The 23860-nt window shown below is 46.8% G+C and overlaps 1 protein-coding gene across 3 annotated transcripts in view; it reads right to left on the minus strand.

Moving 5' to 3' along the window:
- The window catches only part of LOC144755650 (cytosolic phospholipase A2 gamma-like), a 553672-nt gene that overhangs the window by 408107 nt on the left and 121705 nt on the right, over positions 1-23860 (minus strand). The window lies entirely within an intron of this gene.

A 23860-nucleotide genomic window follows, 5' to 3' on the forward strand; every position in this document is an offset into this window, starting at 1 on the left:
TGTTTAATGATTTGAAAAAAGGAAATACTATAGAAACGTTCAGCTCTAGCACTCATTTGCTATATTGCCCATTCACACGTCTTTCAGCCATCAGTCAAGCTTCGAGGGTGTCGGTTTTTGCCATTCAATTGCAATGTGTCTCTTTGCGATTATTTAGACTAGAATCACACATTTCCTGCTCAACTTTGTTTTTTGGTGTTGGGAGAAGACCCAGTATTACTGTCTGCACCTCTTTGGAGACTTCACAACCCGAGGCAACCCCTATTTTTTGTAGTACCTCTGCCCTGAACGCTGCCACTAGTGGACATGTCCATACCACGTGAAGGAAGACGGCTTCTTGTTGGTTCTCGGCATCTGGGGCACACATTGGAACAAAATATTGCTGAGAATTTTCGGAGTGAGATAGGCTTGATGGACATAATTATAATAATGTATTGACTTAAAGCTGCGTTGAAGCGCCCTTGTTTTACCCCTTCATGAATCCTACCCCAGTCTTTCTCTGTTACGTGTTCACCTGTCCCTTCTTTCCATCTCGCCTATACTGGGAGTGTTTTCGTTGGTAGATCCTCGCAGATCAGTTTGTAGAGGTGGGTTGTCATATGCCATCCTTGCGCCATATATAGCACACCTCTAGAGTTCTTGTTACCGGCGATTCCTCTGGAAATGTTGCCCATATCTCGCTGGCCACCTGCGATATTTTTGCATATTGTAGGTACTGTCCAGTACCTAGCTAAAAGAAGATATCTGTGTTTTCCCGTGAGAGAAACTGCCTCCCCCGTAAGACCCCTCCAACAGGTTTTTTTCCCCAGTTATGCTGGTCATCCAACCAGTGGACTGAATGCTGTAATTGTGCGGTCATAAAGTAGTGTTCCATACATGAGACCTCCATCCCCCTACCCCCATCTGCCAGGACCTCTGTAGCATTGAAAAACGTACACACTTGCGTTTGGGACCCCACATCAGGCCCGTCATCAGGATATCTAATTCTCTAAAGATTTGCGGAATTTTATATAATATATTATAGGGGCAAATCCCTCCAAAAACGCACCGAGCCACGAATCCCTTCTAACACTCTGCCCAAATTGAGTTACAAGAACCGCTCCGCCGACTGTGCCAGTCTGAGCCCCAAATACCGGGATGTCCATCGTCTAGGGCAAGCCCATTTCAGGTAGTGCGTCCGCCGGCCGGCTCGCCAAACACCCCAGTGCCAGCAGTTTCAATTTCTTTGGGTTCATTCAGAGGTGCAACACCCTCCCGAACTCCTTCAGAATAGTCAGCAAAACCGGAATTGAGTCAGTAGGCTGACTACAATACACCAGAGTGTCGTCAGCATAAAATGAGACTACATGTCTAGTATTCTGCACTTTAATACCCCATTCAGTTAACCAATTCCTTAGCCCTCACAGCAGGGGCTCCATAACCATAGTGAATATTAGAGGGAAGAGGGGACAACCCTGTTGTGTGCCCCTCTCCAATTGGAACGCCTTGGAAATTCCATTACCATTTTTCCATTACCATTTTTTGCAGTACTGCCCTTATAAATACCCAAGCCACCGATTTGAACGCTTGTTCAATATCTAGAAGGACTAGGGCATGTTCCCCCTGTAATAAATTTAGGTTGTGCCATACATGGGCCAATTGTCTCAAGTTAAGCATGGTGTTCCGCCATGGGATACATCCCGCTTGATCTGGGTGGATCAAATGCGACATATTGGGGAGGAGTCTGCTTGCGAGAACACCCCTCAGCACTGTCACATATATATTGAGGAGCGAAATCGGTCTGTATGAATTGGGTTGTTGTGGGTCTCTGTCTTGTTTTGGGATCATTATCACTAAGGCTTCCCACATACAGTCTGGCAACCTCTTCGCTTGCAATGCCTCCTTATACACCTCCACTAATCTGTCCACTAATATTGGTGCACATTGTTCGTAAAAATTTGCCGGGGGATTTCCCTGATTTTAGTCGTTAAATAGCACCAAGAATCTCTTTTCTCACTGTCGCTTCCCTTAGCGGTTCTTCCATCCCCTTAGCCAGTTGAGGCAATTCCACTGATGCCAGAAACTCCTCTATTGCAGTACTCGATGGCTCAGTACCCCTCCCACAGATGCTCAGCAAACAGGTCAGTGATTCTGATTTGTGAATACACCAGTTTCCCAGTTCCATCTCGAAGCGACAATATTGGTTACTGGGACAGTGCCCTTTTTAATAATCTGGCTAACATGGCCCCCGACTTATCTCCCTCACGATGGAGTCGCTGCTGGTAGGCTGTGTAGTGATGCTTTTCCAGCCAGTTTCATGCCTCTAACAAAGCAGCTCTGGTCTCACACCACTCCCCCCTCCTCTGCGGGGTTTCTTGTTACCTCTCCTCAAGCCTGGCCAGTCTACGTTCCTGTTCCTCTATATCTTTTATTAATTGCTGCCGCACCCATATGCTGTGAGAACGCAGACCCCCCTGAGGACCACCTTCATGGCTCCGTTAGAGGTCAACCCCCAGTTTTCTTCAAAATATTTGTTTGGCGCTGTTGCGCCGTCCTCTCGAATTGAAGGTCCAAGCAATGCTTCTGCCCTCTGGCGCCACGTAGGGATAGCCTGTCTTGGTATATGGCCTTCATGCACAATAAAAGTGGTGAGTGGTCCGAGATGTATCTTGCTTGATATGATACCCCCTTAACCTCTCGGGCTAGCGGCGGTGATACAAAGCAGTAATCTAGATGGCTCTATGTGTTAGTTGCTGGTGTGTTGCATGAGAATGTTTTTTGTGTGGGGTTGCGTTCTCTCCATATGTCTGTGAACTGTATTTCCCTAACTGCATCCATCAATGTGGCAGTCATATGGTTTTTTTTTTTAAATTTATTTTTCAGTTTATACATTATAAACAATAACACACAACTGGCATGCAATCAATGTATGTACGCAGATTAACGACCTCATTAGTGGCACATAGGACTACAGGCGGCATTAGGGAGGGAACGGACTCATGGGAAGGGATACAAAAGCTTACTATGATGATAGTACCTTGAGAAAGGAATCAGGCATGGTGCTGATACAGGTGAAGAATATGATGCACAAGTCCCTCCCCTCTATTGTGCCTTGCAAAATCACATATCTTCCTTCTGGGTCCACTAGCTGGTTCAAACACTTGAATGGGACTCCGGGCCCCACCCAGACCAGAACGCCCCTAGCAAAACGTGAATAGGTTGTGCCGTATAGTTGAACTCTCCTCCCATGTTCCATACACGGAAGTGCATTCCCCCACACATGCTATTGACACTATTGGGTCCATTAGGATGGCGGGCGGACATTGTCCGCCCGCCACCCTATCGTAGAACGGGACCGCCCGCCTGAAGGGCGGAGGTCCCGTGGGGGGAATTAGGATGTGCCCGCCACTGTGGCGGGCACATCCTGTAGTTTTAGCATTGTGGCGGGCGGTGCACTCTGCGCCGCCCGCCACAATGCTAAAATTGCTTTTTCGCATTTGCACATGCAAAGCGGCAGGCACCGCGCAGTGCCTGCCGCTTTGCATATGCAAATGTGGGGGGTACCATAGGTACCCCCCCTATCCTCCCCACCTCTGCCTACATCAGCGGGGCCCTCAGGGGGCTTGCCGAAATGCCTATCTTAATATGGCTGGCGGTGTCTGCTTGACACCGCCACCATATTAATCATTTTCCGCCCCGGCTCCGCCGTTGTCCCCCCCAGCCATTCTAATATGGTGGGGGGGGGAATACAGGGAAGGATAACAGGCTGATTGCCCCCGCCAGGCTGGCGGTGGCTACCGCCAGCCTGGCGGGGGCAATCCGCCGTCATCCTAATGGACCCCTAAATCTTTTCAAATAAGCGTATACCCTTCTACATTTCTCAAATGCAGCCAGCCCCCGAACATTCCATGTGAGACCTTCAAAGTCGTAGATGCCATTTCCACCTTGATATTTTACCAAATTTTCTTCCCAGTGTCATCGCTCCCCCTTTTTTCCGACTGTGCGTAGTCTTGGCCAGACATTCTCTCGAACCTGAACAGAAATCTCTGTATCTTCAAGGACATCCGACTTTCCCCAACTTCTGAAACTAAGTAACTCTCCCCATCCCCCCACCCACTGGGCAACCCAGCTACCAACTAAACTTCCTTGGTGCGGCAAGACGGGGCTCGCCCTAGTCACCCCATACCCCCATCAAAACAGTTTACAACTGAACAATGATTATTGATCTAGCTGTTCTTTAACACCACCCCAAGCTACCTTGAACTTGTTAACTTCAAGAGCCAGAGTTTCGCCCTGATACACCTAGAAGCGACCGGACAGTCAGTCAGGTGCGAGCGATGCCTCAAGCTCCCAGATCACGACCTGGTCCCTAGAGGGGCATGCACAGGACCTTCCGCTGGTTGCTGCCCTCAACCCATCCCCTTGTATTAAATACTTTCCACTCCCCACTTTTCAATCACTTATCTGATACTGCGTGTCTTTTAGTTCCGTTGTCCCTTCTCAGCTTGCGTCTGGCACTGCATCCTGTGTTATTCCCTCTGAATCTTGAGCCGCCACCAGCTGTATAGTACAGTCTGACTGTACTCAGATTCATCCTCAATCAATCAATCACGACATTTTTAGAGCGCACTACTCACCCGTAGGGTCTCAAGGCGCTGGGGGGGGGGGGGGGGGGGGGCGTTACTGCTCGAACAGCCAGGTCTTGAGCTTCTTCCTGAAGGCGAAGTGGTCTTGGGTCAGGCGCAGGTCCGTCGGGAGGGAGTTCCAGGTCTTGGCGGCCAGGTGGGAGAAGGACCTTCCTCCTGTTGTCGCTCTTCGGATGCGGGGGACTGCGGCGAGGGCGAGGCTGGTTGATCTGAGGTGGCGCTTGGGAGCGTAGAAGTTGATTCGGTTGTTGAGGTAGCTCGGGCCTTGGTCGTGTAGGGCTTTGTGTGCGTGGGTGAGGAGACGGAATGTGATTCTTTTCTTGACGGGGAGCCAGTGCAGGTCTCTCAGATGTCCGGAGATGTGGCTGTTTCGTGGGAGGTCGAGGATGAGTCTGGCTGAGGCGTTCTGGACCCGCTGGAGTCTCTTCTGGAGCTTGGCGGTGGTTCCGGCGTAGAGAGCGTTGCCGTAGTCCAGTCGGCTGGTGACGAGGGCCTGGGTGACGGTCTTCCTGGTCTCGGTGGGGATCCACCAAAAGATCTTCCGTAGCATGCGTAGGATGTTGAAGCATGATGAGGAGACGGCGTTGACTTGTCTGGTCATGGAGAGGGAGGAGTCCAGGATGAAGCCCAGGTTCCGTGCGTGGTCAGTCGGTTTGGGTGCGGTGCCCAGGGCGGGGGGCCACCAGGAGTCGTCCCAGGCGGAGGGCGAGGAGCCCAGGATGAGGACCTCCGTCTTGTCCGAGTTCAGTTTCAGGCGGCTGGTCGTCATCCACTCGGCTACGTCTCTCATTCCTTCGTGCAGGTTGGTTCTGGCGGTGGCGGGGTTGTTGGTCAGGGAGAGGATCAGCTGGGTGTCGTCGGCGTAGGAGATTATGCCGAGGCTGTGTTTGCGTGCGATGGCCGCGAGGGGGCTCATGTAGACGTTGAAGAGGGTGGGACTCAGCGAGGATCCTTGGGGGACGCCGCAGATGACTTCGGTGGCCTCTGACTTGTACGGTGGTAGGCGGACTCTCTGTGTTCTTCCGTCGAGGAATGTAAATGTAGTATACTTGTAAAGCGCACAGCTGCCCCAGCAACGGGGCGTCCCGGCGCTGTATAACTCTGGGGAACCCGTCCTGGCTTTCCCTGTGGGATGGTCCCTGCTGGGAGTCCCCAAGGTGGAGCCAGGCATCCCCGGAATTGGTGGGGCCGTTGTGGAGATTAGGCAAGCTAATGCCCAGAGTTGCCGAGTGTGATCCCTGATTAGAGTAAGCACCGAAGCGAGAATTATCGAGTCCGCTGACCAAGGTCCACGACCCTGCCGCGTCGGGAATCGAACCCTGGTCCCGGGCCGACTTCTGCTCTCGGGTCTGCCGCCTCTAACCAGTGAGCCACACTACTCCACTACTCCAGGAAGGAGGTGATCCATTCCAGTGCCTTCTCCTGGATTCCGATGTTGCCGAGGCGCTGTACTAGGGTGCGGTGGCAGACAGTGTCGAACGCCGCGGAGAGGTCAAGGAGGATGAGGGCCGCTGTTTCTCCGTTGTCCATCAGGGTCCGGATGTCGTCGGTGGCCGCGATGAGGGCGGTCTCGGTGCTGTGGTTGGCTCGGAAGCCAGACTGTGAGGGGTCGAGGGATCCATTCGTCTCGAGGAAGGCGGCCAGCTGTTTGTTGACGGTCTTTTCGATGACTTTGGCTGGGAACGGGAGGAGCGAGATGGGACGGTAGTTCCTCAGTTCGGTGGGGTCCGCTGTGGGTTTCTTGAGGAGAGCGCTGAGTTCGGCGTGCTTCCAGCTCTCCGGGAAGGTGGCGGTGTCGAAGGAGGTGTTGATAATGTCCCGCAGGTGGGGTGCGATGACCGCGTCGGCCTTGTTGAAGACGTGGTGAGGGCAGGGGTCGGTTGGAGATCCGGAGTGGATGGAGTTCATTGTGCGGATGGTGTCTTCGGTGCTGATCGGAGTCCAGGTGCGGAGAGTGGTGGTGGGCGGCGTTGCTGCGGTCGTTGTGTGCGATGGTTGACTGCTGAAGCTGTTGTGTATGTCCGCGATCTTGTTGTGGAAGAAGGAGGCGAGGGAGTTGCAGAGGTCTTGCGACGGGGTGATGTCGTTGTTTCCGGCGTTGGGGTTGGAGAGCTCTTTTACGATGCTGAAGAGTTCCTTGCAGTTGTGTGCGTCCTTGTATGCATTTTTCTTGGTGGCGCGGATCAGTTGGTGGTGTTTCCGGGTGGCGAGCTTGAGGGTAGCCATGTTGTCCCTTGTTGGTTCCCTTCTCCACACTTTCGAGGGCTCGGCAGTTCTTCTTGGAGCTCTTGAGTTCGTCGGTGAACCATGGGGCTTTTCTGCTGCCGGGTCTGCTGGGCGGCGTCCTCAGAGGGGCGAGTTCGTCCGCGCAGTTGCTGATCCATTTCGTGAGGTTGTCGGCGGCCTGGCTGGGGTTCCTGGACTGTTGTCTTGCTTTTCTTGTGACTTTCGAGCCAACCAGTTTCCATCCCTCGAGTGTCCAGTCCCTTGCCAGGATCGGTTCGAGCCACCTTGTAGCGCTAGGCTCTCGTCCAACACGCTCGTCTCATCTAGCCATGACGTCGCCACATCCGGTGTCTGAAAGAAGCACAACTTTCCCTTGTGCTCCACCCGCAGCTTGTCTGCGTAGAGTAAGCTAAACTTCAGGCCGGCCTCACACAGCCAGCGTTTCACCGCCAGAAATGTCCGCCTCTGTTCCTGGACCCGCTGTGTGTAGTCAGGAAAAAGCGCAATGGAGTGACCTTGGTACATTAGTTCCCCCTTAGCTCTGGTGGCCTGGAGGATAATGTCCCTGTAATTAAAAAAACGGGCTATGATTGCTCTCAGGGGTGCTTCTGGACAAGGCAGCGGGTCCAGCGCTCTATGGGCTCTCTCAATACTAAAAAATGTGGATAGTCTTTTGGGGGCCACTTCGCTGACAATCCAATTCTCCAGGAATGCTACAGAGATGGTTACCTGGGACATAGGATGGATTATTGGTTTGGTACACAATTGGGTAATATGTTACCACGAAAAGTGGATGCCTCTGTGGTTTAGTGTAGATTTGAAGATTACTTTACTTCCATGGGTCAATATATACATTGTTAAACTCTAGAAGGAATATATAATTCTCCACTGGCAACTGAAAAACTTTTTAGAAGCATTCAGTAGCTGAATCACAGGTAATATTTCATTTGTAAGGCAGGGGTAGATGTACAAAGATTCCATTTGAAAAAAGTGGTTGCAAATTCTTCATTGACTTTTTCTGAATTCAATCTGATTTTGCAAATCAGCATGTGTACCATTAAAGTCTTTTCACAAGATCACCATTTGTAGCGGGTCTTATTCATTTGGCAGGTGGCAATTTGAGACCCCATGTGATTAACTACAAACACAAGGTATGTGGCCTGTCAGGGACAGCAGACATTCCTATAATTCATTTCCAAACTGGAAACTTTAACTTTATTTTAGGGAGCCCACATACCTTCAAGAAATTATTTCTGCTTTAAAAACATACATTTCTGTTTGAGAAAACTTCTGAAGGAGCATGCACTGGTCCCCTGGGATCTTGCACTGTTCCGTTGAATGAACGACCTGATTTGCAGGAGACCCAAATAAACCTCCTCCCATTTGCAAATCAGTTACAACCTCCTCTGAGGAGTTAGTAACTGGTCAATGGTGTGTGACTGAAATTGCAGTTGTAAATAGATACATATACAATACAAAATCACATTTTGAACAGAACACCCCTTTCACATCCCCTTCCATATTGTGATTTGGTATGAGTCGCAAAGGTCAATTAATGTCAGAAATAATTGCTAACTCACAAAATGTGTTTTCTTCATTGGAAATGGCTATTTTGCCCTTGCAAGACATGTGATTTTGCGATTTGCAGGTTTTGAGATAACAAAATAGTTTTGTATCATTTGGCCCAGAGTTCTTGACATGCTTCTTGACAGATAGTATCAATATAAAAGTTATGATGTGCTCATGTGAATTGTTGTGGATACGTCATACATTTAAATGGGTAATTACAAACAGAAACAAAAACTGGTTATGTGTTTCTCTCTTGCAATATCACAGATTCATCTAATGGCAATTAACATCAAGGTTTTATTGACATGTTCATTTGCAGAGGCATTCATTTCACAAGGTACACAGTCAGAGAAATACTCTATCTTACACTTTGGTTTGACCAGTCAGCCTAAGGGTGGTCTTCCCCAAAAAGTTTTGCCTTCCATCTCCATTTTTATTGACCTTATTTTTTATGGCCTTAGGATTCTTCACTCTGTACCATTGCTAACCAGTGCTAAAGTGCTTGTGCTCTCTTCTCTAAACATGGTACATTAGCTTATACACAACTCGAATATTTAAATTACTTACAAGTCCCTGGAAAAGTGCACTTGATGTGTCCAAAGTCTGTAAATTGAATGCTACCAGCTGACCTGCAGCACTGATTGTGCCACCCACTTGAGTAGCTCTTTAAACAAGTCTTAGGCCTGCCATGACGCAGTTTAAACTGTCATTTTGACCTGAAGAAATAAACCTCTTGCCAGGCCCAAACCTTCCTTTTTATTGCATATAAGTCACCCCTCTGGTAGGCCTTGGACAGCCCATGCAGCAGGCTGCCCTGTATTTTAAAAGTATGACATGTACTTTTGAAATCTACATATCCTTGTAGTGAACAGCTCTTAAATACATTTTCACTACTAAATGGCCGATCTCTCTCATTAAATAACATTGGATTTGCCATATTGCATTTTGTAAGTTTAATTTCCAAATGGGAAGTGAACAACGGGAATCACTATTTTAAATCCTAAGTTATGGTGCAGTTGGATTTTAAATTTCAGTTCTTAAGTTGTCTTTTTCCTGCCTTATTCACTTAATGCATGTATCCTGTCTCATGACTGGGTGTAGGTGATAGTTGGGCTTTGTGTATTCCTCTAAGACAGCCACACATATCAAGGGAGTTTAGGTGTGCCTGGATAGGCCATCACTAGCAGGATGGGAGAGAGGATCTGGGCACAGCCCCACTTACACCCGAATAGACTGTGTGCTGCCTCCACACTAAGTGGTGCTTACCCCCTGCAGTTAGCCTGCAGCTAGGCAGGGGAGGCAGGAGACTACGAAGGGAAACCTCTAGATGCTTCTCCACACTTCACAGGCACACCTGGGTACACATACTGGACCTCAGACATTACCACTTGAGTATACTTCTGGGCGACCTGTTGATTCTCTGCGAGGAAGAAGACCTGCAGTGCAGCTGAAGGACTGACACTCTGCTGGACTCCTGCTTTGCTGACCGGCTGTCTGATGCCCTCTTGCCTGGGTGAGGACTGGACCTGTATCTCTTGAACCCAGAGAACTCCTAGGGCTAGCTGGGTAGCCTCTTAATCTGAAGCCTCAGACATAACAGGCTTCGAACAACCTTCCATCTGCACCTGGACTCTGCCATCTGTGATTCTACCCTACCATGTGGACTCTTGGACGTGGACTTTAGGTGCCCTGTGGACCTAGCAGAATAGAAGCGTCTCCTCTGCTGTGTGGCAAAACCCTGAGAAGACCCAACACATCTCTGTTGCTGAGTGGATTGTCCCACCACAAAGACTCGCATTGTTGCCACAACATCTCTGGAACCACCATTGCGTGACACATCCTCAGTGCAGGGTCTCACATCCCTTATCGACAATAGCCCTGATGACGATGAACTCGGCCTCACAGCTCCTCGGAAATGATACATCACCCCAACTGTACATGCATCCTCGTTGCTGGACTTAACATTGCAAGCCCCTGTAATGGGATACTCAATAACAATGCAGGCCATGCATCGCAGCATCTCAGAACAGACACAACTTCGGCTGCATGTTTCATCTTTGATGCAGATCCACGCAATGCTCCTCAAACCAGGAGCGAAGGTACTTTGTTCAGGTGGCTAATGGGTCCTTTTAGTCGAACCGAGCTCCCCTGTGGTCAGCCTGAGCTTGTGACTTTGTCCCAGTCTGGCTGGACCAGATATACACAGTTGGTGCTTCATGCCACTTGCTGGTATTTTCTCTAAAAAATAAAAAAATCAATATCTCTGGTTCTACTACCTGATTTTTCTCATTTTGGTCTATTTTCATTTATTAAAAAGCTTTTCTATTCTTCTAATTCTTTTTTAATGTCCTATTGTGATGTGTTTTCACAGGTTTGTTGTTTGAAGTGTCGCACAAATACTTTACACCTTGCCTCGGAGTTAAGACTGACTGCTCTCTGCAAGGAGACCAGAGGGTTGAGCATATGTTAACATAAGGTTTGCTTGTGACTTCAAGCTGAGGAGATTTGCTCAGTTTAAATAATTATATTATTGGCAAGCATGCCATAAAAGCATAGAATAAAATACATTGGGCAAATTCATAAAGAACTAAAATTTACATTAGCCCATCACAGAAGTACATAAAATCAACCATAAAAAACATTGCATACTTGGGCCGGTGAACTTAGTTAAATGCTTAGGCAAACAATCATACATAGTTGAGATCGGTTAGTATGGCCCCTCTTCTGGCCCATACTACTAAGGAAGCAAACAATGGGAAAGAGTCTGATCATAAGATTCTGAGAGCAGAAGAGTGGCTTTGTGTGCCCAATTGTTTACATAAGGGTTTAAGCCACATCTGGCAGGGTCGGGGTATAACACAGTCCGTAGCCATCCCTTTGCAGGTACATGTACGGTACACAAAGGTAAGGTGCCAATCCTAAATTGAATTTAAAGTTTCCCTGTCCAATGTAACTGCAATGATGTCTCAGTAGTGTTCTAAAACCCTCAAGCAATTAAAAATCAAAAAATTATTTGTCAATGTGAATCTAGTGGCCTTGTCAACATCGTTCTGAAATTACCAGGACCAGTAATGCTTTTTTAGCTCCACTTTGGAGGGGAAGGATGCACAAGATGGAGTCACCCAGAGATTGATCCAGCCCAGGGAAATTAGAAGCATTTTAATATTAATGAGTCATGGGACTTTCTTGAATCTGTCAGACTGGATGACATCCTGCAATAGGGCATTATTTTCAACCACTGGGGTAGACCATAACCTTCTCCGTTAAAGTATTGGCCACAATCTTGCTTTGCTCTCAAAATCTTTCCTCCCTATGCCAAAATGTAAGGGGATTAGTGGGGAGCTAGATGGTAAGTGAGCTACGCTCTTTAAAATTTTTATTCCAGACCAGGGTAGTCCTATGCTTCTGGAAAAATCTCAGAATAATTGTTGTGTCTGCTTGACAAGGGTTTACTCCCCCCTCAACCAGTTACTCAATTTCTCACAAGTTTCAACTGAGGAATATGATAAATCACTGCTAACCTATACCACCAAATGAAAATCAAGGCTGCTTTTCTTAGATTATGTTGGGTAAGGTTTCTTCGTGTGCCCTCAAAATTTCACCATTAAACATAGGGAGGAAGGGCAACATGGCGGCCGGTGGTTAAGCAGGTCAGGAGCTCTCTTGCCTTCCAGAAATTAAATGGCAATATCGACGGTGTGGGATGTAGCTGAAGAGTTTCTCCAGATGGCGTATACAACGGAGTTAGGCGGAGTGTGGGTAGTGTTTCTGCCTCCCTTGTGGAGATATATGTGGTGGTGAATGACGACTCAGCAGGAGGCAGCTAAAACAGTTTAGGTTTAATGTTTGTTTTGTAAAGCGTAAGGCTACCCGAAGGCTTCCTTGCGCTGCTGGGCACTGTGCTTAGAGTAGGGCTCTGGTACATTAATGGGTAAACAGCTATGTCTTATGTTTCTTCCTGAAGAAAAGCATATTTTCCAGTGCTCTGAGACTTGGTGGAATATCCTTCCACAACTTCAGTACTACGCTTGCAAACAATCTTCCTACCCACCTCATCCTTTTTACCCTGGTTGTATTAAGGAAACGAAGATGTGAGGATCTCAGGTGTCTAGTTGGAACATAAGTGGTTACCAACTCTGAGCTTTGAAGGGCCCTTGTTATTTATGGCCATGTAAGAACTGGGACCACCAGTTCACCGGGGGTAGCCTGGCACGAGCAGGTAGGCACCCGAAAGCTCAGATGTTAAGTGACTACACAGCACACACATCCACCGAGACAATAAACGCACACGCAATGACTGAGACCACACCAGTAAGTCTGATCAAAAATCAATAAGCTTTATCTAAGACCAAGGTTCAGGGAAATCAAGAGTCAATGTATCCCTATCTCATTAAAGCATTTCATTAGGGGAGCAAAGGGAACATGTCAATCCTGTAAAACTAACATTTCAGTAGATATGCATCAACATTTCATCCGGTAAGACTGGTTCAATTCATTAGGCAAGAACTACCACCTTTTCAGGTAATCTAATATTCCTTCCGGCCAGAATCAACATTTGAGGAATCACTTCCAGTAGGAATAAGCATTTCATCACGTAAACATAACGTGCATTACAAATCAGACAGGAATAAACATCCCCTTATGTAAATAGAAACATTTCTTTCAGCAATAATGACCCATTCCTCAGGCAAGAGTAATCTTGGAATTGATCAGGGCCTAGCAGTAGCCTGCGATGAACTAATCCCTCAGCCAGGGGCTAACTTTTATGGCCCAAACTGTCACTAAAGGTTCGGTCCATGTTGTTGCCCAGTTCAGGGGCCTTCTTTGACTAGATTAGGGCCAACGGGGCCCAGTCACCAGTTTTCCCCAGGGAGGGGCGAACTCCGGGCCTCCCGGGGCCTTCCGGCCTCCTCCCTGGGGGTTTCCTGACTTTTCAGCTGTCAATTAGGGCCAACGGGGCCCAGCAACAGTTCCCCTCCGAGGGGAGGGGCGATCTCGTGGCCTCCCTCCTCCCCCAGGGGTTACCTTTAATCTTCGGCCCTCCGAGGCCCTTGCGGCGGTTCCATAGACTGGTGGGGAGGTTGCGGCCCTCCTGCGGTCTCCTCGCTGCTTGAGGGACCGGTCCCGGGCCTCCCCTAGCCTCAGAACCAGTTGGGGATCAGCAGCGATGGTGGCAGCAGCAGGACGGGCCCGGGCCTCTCACAGCCTTCCCTGGTCCCGAGGACCAATCGCAGCAGGCGGAGGGGAGGCGCTCCAGCGGCCGCCAATAGCAGTGCGGCCTGCGGGGCGACGCAGCCTCTCCTCCAATCACGGGGCACTGATGGCGGGGGCGTGGCCGATGACACGGCCGGGCATTCCCCCACGTGAGGCGAGATTGCAGTCTCAGGGCCTAGCTAGGCGTTCTACCAGACGCGGCGGCCTACCTCAGGCTCCGGGGTCCGCCGTGGGAATTCTTCACTCTCTGGCCGGGCTGCGACGGTGACAGCGGCCCCTGGGTACGCCGAAAAACGGCATCTTCTCCGCCCACTCCTCCGGGCACCGCGGCAGCCCTCTCCTGGCACTGGGGGCCGCCTGGGGGCAAATCACAGCGCCTCACAGGACGCGGCAGGTGAGCGCTTGAAGAGAAAACACAGCACACTTCTGGCGCGGCAATTCTGACGTCCGCAGCGCTTCTCCACGGGACTAGTGCCGGGGGTTTCACGGCGCTTGGGTCTGTCAGCAGGGAGCGGATTGCAGCGCTTCTCAGGGGGGGGCAATTACCACAGCGCCTCGGGCCACAGGCAGTTCAGACAGCTCAGGGAGCTAGCGTGGGGTAGCCAGATAAGGTCAGGCAGGACAACAATACAGGCAGTTCAGTCAGGGGGAGTTAAGCAGGACAGCGCAGGGGCCAAGGTTGAGGAAAAGGGCGCAGAGTGGAAACAGCCCTGTACCTGGTTGATCCCCAGTAGTCCTTGGGGACACAGAAAGGGGGTCTTCTCGGCGCTTGTTGGTTCTTGCGCCCTTGTGAAGCAGATTCTTGGTTTCTTGAGGGGGGGGGGAGTTTGAGTTGAAGGCTTGTCAGCAGGTCACTTCAGGGGGTCCCTGGGTTCCCCTCTCCCTGGGCCAGATCAGTGGGCTAGTTCAGGGTTCCTCACTCTACTTGGAAGGCAGCACCTAAGCCCTGTCACTCCCAGTGGCATAGGTCCCTGACTAGGCCCTACCGCCTAAGTCTCCTGCGTGGGTCCCCCAGGTCAGTGAAGCCCCAACTGACTAAAAAGTTTCCCTCCCTTCTTTATATAGGCCCAGGTCAGGTGACCACTCTCTGAGGCGGCAAAAATAGGCTCCGCCTCTGTTCTGGAAGGTTCCAGGAGCTTCCCCACTCTAACTATGGGCAGGCAATGGGAGGGTGGTATTGCAACAATGTTTGGGGTCCAGCCAGCGGATCACTGACATAATATCGAGGGACATAATATCAACTATCTATCTATCGACATCATCTATTCCGGAAAACATAGGTGATACTGAAACTATGTCCACAACTTTTCAGGAATGGATTTTAAAGGCAGCCAACCAAGTTGCACCTGAAAAATGTCATCGCCCCAATAGAGCTACTCCATCTGCTCAATGGTACACAGAGGAACTGCGCCTCCAGCGCCAGCACTGTAGGAATCTTGAAAGACGATGGCGGAAACACTACAGTTCCTCTGCTAAGCAAGATTATAAGAGCGCTCTAGCAATCTACAAAAAAGCGATTAACATGCAAAAGAATCTTTTTTACACTGCCCAAATTGAGCAAGCACACAACTCAGCTAGGATGCTCTTTCAAGTGGTCAATTCTCTTTCTAACCCAAGTGGACCGGTGATCGAGAACTCGCAGGAATTATGTGACTCATTAGCCACTTTCTTTAAAACTAAGGTGGTGGACATCTACTCTACTTTTTCTAGTGAACAGGCAGGAAAAACTGATGCCCTACCCATCATTTATCCAGTACCTAATCATCCCTCTTTTGATCAGTTTCAATCAGCCACTGAAGATCAGATTAGTACACTGATTTGTAAGATCAAATCAGGTTCTCCTCTTGATTCCTGCCCCCCTACTATAATGAATAAATTACAAAATGTCATCACACAACCGCTAATGGAAATATGTAATTCCATATTTAAATCAGGTGTCTACCCAGTAAGCTGGAAGAAGGCCATTGTTAAACCTTTAATTAAAAAGCCTTCTTTAGACCCCACCATTTCGTCCAATTACAGGCCTATTGCCTGTCTTCCCTTCACGTCCAAAGTCATAGAGGCAATCATGAATAAACAGCTCGCAGAGTTTATTGAACATCATAAACTCTTAGATGACACTCAGTTCGGGTTCCGGAGGGAACACGAAACTGAGACAGCATTAATAAAAGCATCGGACGAAATTAGAGAGATTATGGACTCAGGAGGAGCTGCAGTTCTTATATTACTGGACCTGTCGGCGGCCTTTGACACGGTCGACCACACCATCTTGGTTGACCGTGTCGCGACCCTTGGAATCAATCATCGGGCCAAAGACCTTATAGCCTCTTTTTTAGCCAACCGTAGACAGGCAGTAAAGCTGGGCAATTATTACTCGCCCACCACAGAATTGCCTTGTGGGGTTCCTCAAGGATCCTCGCTAAGTCCTACACTTTTTAACATTTATGTTTCGGACTTGGCGAGGGTCATTAAATCTCATGGGATGCGTGTAACTACCTACGCCGATGATACCCAGCTTGTGTTGGCAGTGCACAAGAATGGCCCTGTGGTAGCAGCTAAGTTTCAGGAGGGACTACTGGATGTACAATCATGGATGCACAGTAATTGCCTGAAATTTAACACGGAGAAGACCGAGGTTATGACCTTTGGCACAATTTCCCCAGAATGGTCAAATACATGGTGGCCCAGTCAGATGGGCCCTCCTCCGGTGCCAGTTACTAAGGTCAGAAATCTTGGAGTGACTTTTGATAACAGGTTATCTTTTGGATGCCATGTTAATAAGGTGGTTTCAGCTGCTTTCTTTGTACTGAAGAAAATAAAAAAACTCCTGCCGTATCTACCAGCATCTGCAGGAAAAACGCTAGTTACCACTCTAGTATTTTCAAAATTAGATTATGGAAATGCTCTCTTTCTTGGCACACACAAATATATCTTAAACAAACTTCAGTCCATCCAAAATATGGCGGCACGGATCCTGCTTAACATCCCCAGGCGACAGTCCACTTCTGCAGCTATTCGCCATCTCCATTGGTTAAGGGTTGAAAGCAGGATCAAATTTAAAGCTCTTTGTATAGCCTATAAGGCCATTCACCAGATCGGACCGAAGTTTTTAAAAGAAGCTTTCCAGATGTACATCCCCAAAAAGAATCTAAGATCAGCGGCCAGCCATCTTTTGACTGTCCCCCGGACAAGAACGGCTACTTGGGGTGACAGACGATTTTTGGTAACAGTTCCCGTGCTTTGGAATTCTCTTCCTTTGCACATTAAAATTGCTCCCACCCTTATTAATTTCCGCAAATCACTGAAGACTTGGCTTTTCAATCAATGAGAACGTGCTTTGACTAGTGTTGTAATCCTGAGTATTTGCTGCGCCTAGACACCTTAGGGTATTAGTTGCGCACTAAAAGTCCCATAAATAAATAAAATAAATAAACTATCAAAATTATCGGCGACAAAATATCGACAGACAGAATATAGAGTTTGTATCTACAAACAGGTAAGTACAAAAATATCGAGTAAAAAATATCGTTTACAAAAATAGTTTATAAAAATATCGACTTTATTAAAAACAATGTTAAATTAAATAAATATTACAAATTAATTACTAAAATATACTTAAAAATACTTAAATTAACTTATAATAATTAAATAATTAATGAAAGTTATAAAAAACATTTTTTACAATCATATTTGTTAAAACATATATATATATATATATAGTAACATAATATAATTAAATATTATCCAATATTATTACCGTACAATAGCGGTAGTGTAAAAATTACTATTCCCACTCCAGAGAGTGCAACAGTAGGTAAAGCGTTGGATAGCGTAGGGATAAAAATTACTATTCCCACTCCAGTGAGAACAACAGTAGGGAAAGCGTTGGATAGCATAGGGGTAAAACGTACTATTCCCACTCCAGTGGGTGCAACAGTAGGGAAAGCGTTGAATAGCGTAGGGGTTAAAATTACTATTCCCACTCCAAAGAGTGCAACAGTAGGGAAAGTGTTGGATAGCGTAGGGGTAAAAATTACTATTCCCACTCCAGTGGGTGCAACAGTAGGGAAAGCGTTGGATAGCGTAGGGGTAAAAATTTCTATTCCCACTCCAGTGAGTGCAACAGTGGGGAAAGCGTTGGATAGCGTAGGGGTAAAAATTACTATTCTCACTCCAGTGAGTGCAACAGTAGGGAAAGCGTTGGATAGCGTAGAGGTAAAAATTACTATTCCAACTCCAAAGAGTGCAACAGTAGGGAAAGCATTGGATAGCGTAGGTGTAAAAATTACTATTCAAACTCCAAATAGTGCAACAGTAGGGAAAGCGTTGGATAGCATAGGGGTTAAAATTACTATTCTCACTCCAGTGGGTGCAACAGTAGGGAAAGCATTGGATAGCGTAGGGGTAACAATTACTATTCCAACTCCAAAGAGTGCAACAGTAGGGAAAGCGTTGGATAGCGTAGGGGTAAAAATTACTATTCCCACTCCAAATAGTGCAACAGTAGGGAAAGCATTGGATAGCGTAGGAGTAAAAATTACTATTCCCACTCCAGTGAGTGCAACAGTAGGGAAAGCATTGGATAGCGTAGAGGTAAAAATTACTATTCCCACTCCAGTGGGTGCAACAGTAGGGAAAGCGTTGGATAGCGTAGGGGTAAAAATGACTATTCCCACTCCAGTGAGTGCAACAGTAGGGAAAGCGTTGGATAGCGTAGCGGTAAAAATTACTATTCCCACTCCAAAGAGTGCAGCAGTAGGGAAGGCGTTGGATACCGTAAGGGTCAAAATTACTATTCCCACTCCAAAGAGTGCAACAGTAGGGAAAGCATTGGATAGCGTAGGGGTTAAAATTACTATTCCCACTCCAGAGAGTGCAACAGTAGGGAAAGTAAATACTTCATATATTATTTAAAAAAATATAAATTAATATCTATAAAAAAATAATTAAAATTAATTACCGTTTTAATATAATATAATAATTAATAAATTAAAATGACAAATTAAAATTAATTACTACAATTAGTTACCTATTAATACAAATTAATTACAAATTAACAATTAAAAATTAATTAATCAATTCAAATTAAATACAATTAAATAAATTGAATTATTTAATTATAAATAAATTACTTCCCACCCTATTCCCCTATAAACCCACAACCCGCTACAGAAAATAAATTAGTAAAATTAACATAATTAGCAATTAATCAATCAAATTAAATTAATTGGCAATTAAAATTAAAATAACTACCGATAAAAAATTAATTAATTCTAAATAAATACCAATAAATAATTTTACATATTTAAGTAAAAATAAATTACTTCCCACCCAATTCCCCTATAAACCCACAACCCGCTACAGAAAATAAATTAGTAAAATTAACAGAATTAGCAATTAATCAATTAATTAATATTAATTGCCAATTAACATTAATTAATTACCAAATATAAATTAATTAACAATTAATTAAAAATTAATACCAATAAATAAAGTTACTTCTTTAATTAATCATAATTAAATTACTTCCCACCCTATTCCCCTATAAACCCACACCCCGCTACAGAATTAAATTACACAAAATTAAAAAAACAAAATTCATTAATTACAATTAATTATAACATAAATACACACGTTTCACACAAATAATAACATAAAAAACACTATAAAAAAATTCGATATTATTAAAAATGTGATAATTTTAATAACCTATATTATATACTTCGATATTTTAACTTTCTATATTTTTAACATTTGATATTACATTATTTACCTTAAAAACGATATTTTGATGTCTATATTCTGTCCATTCGATATTTTGTCCATTCTATATTTTAAACTCGATATTATGTCCATTCGATATTTTGTACTCGATATTTTGACTGTTTACCCCAGCCAGCTCCTGGCAACTAGGGTGCTACACAAAAAGACCACGCTGCAGTAGCAGGGGCCAGTGGCAGCCATGTTTGAAGTAGAGAGCACCTGCACCTTAGCACTGGTTAGCAATGGAAAAGTGCTCGGAGACCTAAGGCCAACAAAAAAAAGAAGGTAGGAAAAAATAAGGCAAGGGCTAAAAAAATAGGGAAAGACCACCCTAGGGCTGACAGGTCTAACAGGCCCTAGGAGGCATAAAGAGGGATTTAAACTTAAACAGCTGCATTAGCTCCCAATTGAGGCATGGATTAAGGGGTTCTCTTGCGGAGACATAACTAGGAACCTTTAGAAGGAGGCTTGCTGCCGTATTTTGCACAGTCTGAAGTCTCTTTATTATGTATTTCGGTGCGCCCACATAAAGTGAGTTGCCATAATCCAGACTAGGAGATTGAATGACCATTTTCCTGAGATGCCCTGGGATCAATACCAGTATCTTCCTGAGCATTCGGAGTAAAGAGAAGCAGATACCAGACAGTTTATTTGCTTTGTGGTCCATTGCTAGCAAATTGTCCAACCAGATTGCCACATTGTTTATCACCAGTTTGGGAATGGGGTGGGGGGCATGTCACCAGGCCAGCTGATCAGAGGTCTGTGTATGGCGTGGATTCCAAGGATCATTAATTCCATCTTATCATCATTCACCTTTAGGTGGCAGCTTAAGATCTTGTGATCCACTGTTCTGAGTGTCGCACTTAAATCGAGTAATAGGATGCTGGCTGAGCCGCCATTTTCCAGTATAGCTTTGACCTACTCTGTGACCACTGGAAGTGCTTCTTCCATGCTATGGTGGGTATGGAAGGCAATCTGGTTTGAATGAAGAATGGCATTATTTTCCAGAAAGTTTGCTAATGTCCAATTGACATTTTTCTCTAGTACTTTTCCTAGAAAAGGAAGTGATGAGATGGGTCTTAGATTGACAAGGATTTCTGGATCTAGCGTAGGTTTTTTCAATAGTGGCCTAATTACTGCATGCTTCCATTGCTTAGGGACCAAGCCCACCTCTAGTGAGAAATTAAGAATCTCCATAAGTGCTGGTAATATGACCTCTGCCACTATGCATAAGGTATGCGGGGAGCGGGATCTAATGGAGAGCTGGATTTGGTTGCCTTTATAAGATTATGGATTGTTTCTCTGTCGAGCGTAGGGAATTTTGCTAGAATTGGAGGCGGAGGCCGATCCCTACCCCTAGCACAGGTTTGGGTTTGATCCGGAATTGATCATAAATATCAGTCACTTTTTGTGGAAGAAGGATACTATGGGCTCCATTACGATGTCGGGCGGATCGCCAGCGCCATGGTGGCGGTGGCGATCCGCCCGACATAAATGCCCGGCCGCCGCCCTTTTCCCCCCGCCACATTACAATGGCGGGGGGGACCGCAACGGAGGGAAACACCGCCCGCCACTTTTCTGCCCCGGTCGCCTTGCGGCCGGGGCGGAAAAGGAATAATATGGTGGCGGTGTCTAATAGACACCGCCAGACATATTACGATGTGTAGTGTGCAGTGCCTTTCTGCGCCGGCGCTGCTGCCACGGAAAGGCATGCGGTCTTCACTCTGGGGGCCCCCTGCGGGCCCCCATAGTGAAGTACAGGTGGGGGGTGCACATGGGGGGGTACCTGCGGTACCCCCCTTCATTGTCATTTGCAAAGCGGCAGGCACCGCACGGTGCCTGCCGCTTTGCAAATGACAATGTTAAAGTGCATTTTCAGCATTGTGGAGGGCGGTGCAGAGAGCACCGCCGGCCATAATGCTGAAAATACAGGATGTGCCCGCCACTGTGGCAGGCACATCCTAATGGCACCCACGCCCTTATGGCGGGCGGTCCCGATTTTACGATGGGATGACGGGCGGGCAAAGTCCGCCCGTCATCCTAATTGACCCCTTTGTTGTTACATCTTTTTTTGTGGCTTGGAGAACAGTGTTACTATCAAGTGGAGTTGATGGGGGTTTAACCATTCTAAATAGTTCTTTTGGGAAGTTCAAAGCCCAAGTGATTTTTCTCATTTAATTTGGCCTGCGCTTTCTTTATTTCATTGTGAAAGGATCTGATTGAAACTTTACATTTTAATTTAAGTGCCAGGTCAAATTGCTTTCTCCAGGTTCTTTCTTGCAAAGAGGTCGTCTATTGTTTTGTTTGCTTTTAGGTTTAGAGAATGCATGCATCTAGTGACTGGGTGATCCAATTTTTCCATTGCTGATAATCCTCTTTGATTACCTACAACCTTAGGAGTTGTACCCTCCAGGATGGTTTCCCAAGTTCTAAAATCTTGCTTCAAAAATCTTCTAATGGCCGGCATCTGGGTCCTTCCCTTGATCTGTTGGGCAGGTTTGGAAAGTTCATAGAGAATAAGACAATGATCGGACCAGGGTACCGAGATTATTCTAGAAAGAGTAACCAGAGGGCCATTGGAAAAAAATGAGATCCAAAGTATGCCCTTTCTCATGTATGGGGCGTTGGTACGAGTTTGGTTAGTTGTAATGCCTCAAGATCTGCTTTTAGCTTTTTGACGGACGGGTCATCTTGTATGTCAAAGTGCAGGTTAAAGTCACCCAAAATAGTCATGTGGGTTTTTGTAGAACAAGGCTGGCCAGTATGTCTGAGATTGCCTCCAAAAATTTGGAGCTAGTACCCAGAGGTCTGTAGGGGGAGAGTGTGATGTGGAACTGAAGGCTTTCACATTCAAAAGGGAGAGGGAGGAGGTAACACATCTAAAATCAGATTTTAGAATGATGGCAATTCCACCCCCAACTTTTCCGATCCGATCAGCTAGCCCAGCGGGAGGGTGAGGTATATATCAGGATCTGAGCTTTGTGGAGCCACATTTCTGTGACAAATAAAACATCCAGCGGATCCTCTTCCAGCAGGGTTCACTTAATGTCAATGGCAGGTGTGGACAGTGAGCACGCATTGATCATTTGTGAGAACTCTCCCCAACACAGAGCAGGGGCTTAACACAGGCCCCGCAGCTCGGGGGCCCCCAAGCTGCAGGGGACCCCCTCAGCACTGTAATCAGGCCGTATAGCTCTGGATGAAATCTAGAGTTGTGCCCCTCCATGTGCATGGCAGGTGGGCCCTCTCAACTTTCATTATGACACTGACATGGAGGAGGAATGAGGAAGAGATCAGCCATGTGAGGCACACCGGTAGGTTTTCTCCACATGGTGAGTGAAGGCGTGTGGAGGAGTGCTCTGCCTCCCGTGTACGGTATAAGTGGCAGGAGGCAATTTAAATGTCTGAGTACTCCCCCCTCAACCCTCCAAAGCAGTGCTGGAATGTGGGCGGAGGCGGCCGCAGGGCATTCCTGGGACGGCGAGCCTCAGCCAGAATTAGTTTCTAGGTAGCCCCAGGCAACACAATACAGGCAGGGAGCAAGCTGGGCAGTGGCAGAGGGGAAGAACAGTTCGAAATTACTCTAGAGCCACAAAAATATATAAAAAGATTTGACACCAACAAGGAAGAAAAGTAGAAGGACACCTGCAGGACTTATTACCACCCCCTCGGTACCAGGGAAGAAACAGGGGGCTCAGGTGTAAAACTTAATACAGATATAAAGAGGTTGGAGGGGACTTTAAAAGAGCTGGTTAGAAGATGCGCTCTGAGAAGCAAATGACATTTTAGAAACCCCTGTTGTCCCAGATCTAGCTTTAAAGGCACAGTTACCATTAGGCACTCCTAGCTCTCTCCCAACTTCAAACAGCCTGGACCACCTGTTAGAGGTCCGGAGAACTGGGTAAGAAAGAAGGAATAAAAGGCTCAAAACCAGTTGAACTAATTAAAATAATTCCTTCCTTGCTATCCTATTTTAAGGTGCAGGCCCAGGGAAGGTCTCAGCTTAACCATCCTCCATTAACAACCCCATGCCTCATCAGGCCGCCCAGACTTGTTTATGAGGCGAAACAACTATATGCCTTGAGATCCATACTCGATCATCCAGTCGCCGCGTTTGAAGAGTTCGACCAGCTTCCACAACTCTGCACCCACTGTTCCTTTTCATTGGATGTTCCGCAGCTTTGCAGTCGCTTTACTCGGAGGACTCCCATTCCTTCCCCCTTGGGCTATACTTTTTTTAGTGTTAACTGTCGCTCTCTGCCCAAACACAGGCGTGAGATTTTCGATCTTCTCACTGACGAATCCCCTGACAGACTCTTCATCACCGAAACTTGGCTTCACGACTATTCTGGTCCTGATGTCGCAGAAGCTTTACCCACTGGGTATGCCATTGTTAGGTGTGACCGCCCCAAGAAAACTGGGGGTGGCGTGGCAATCATATTCAAAGATACCTACCAATGTCA

The sequence above is a fragment of the Lissotriton helveticus genome, chromosome 5_1, assembly GCF_964261635.1.
Source record: "Lissotriton helveticus chromosome 5_1, aLisHel1.1, whole genome shotgun sequence".
NCBI lineage: Eukaryota > Metazoa > Chordata > Amphibia > Caudata > Salamandridae > Lissotriton > Lissotriton helveticus.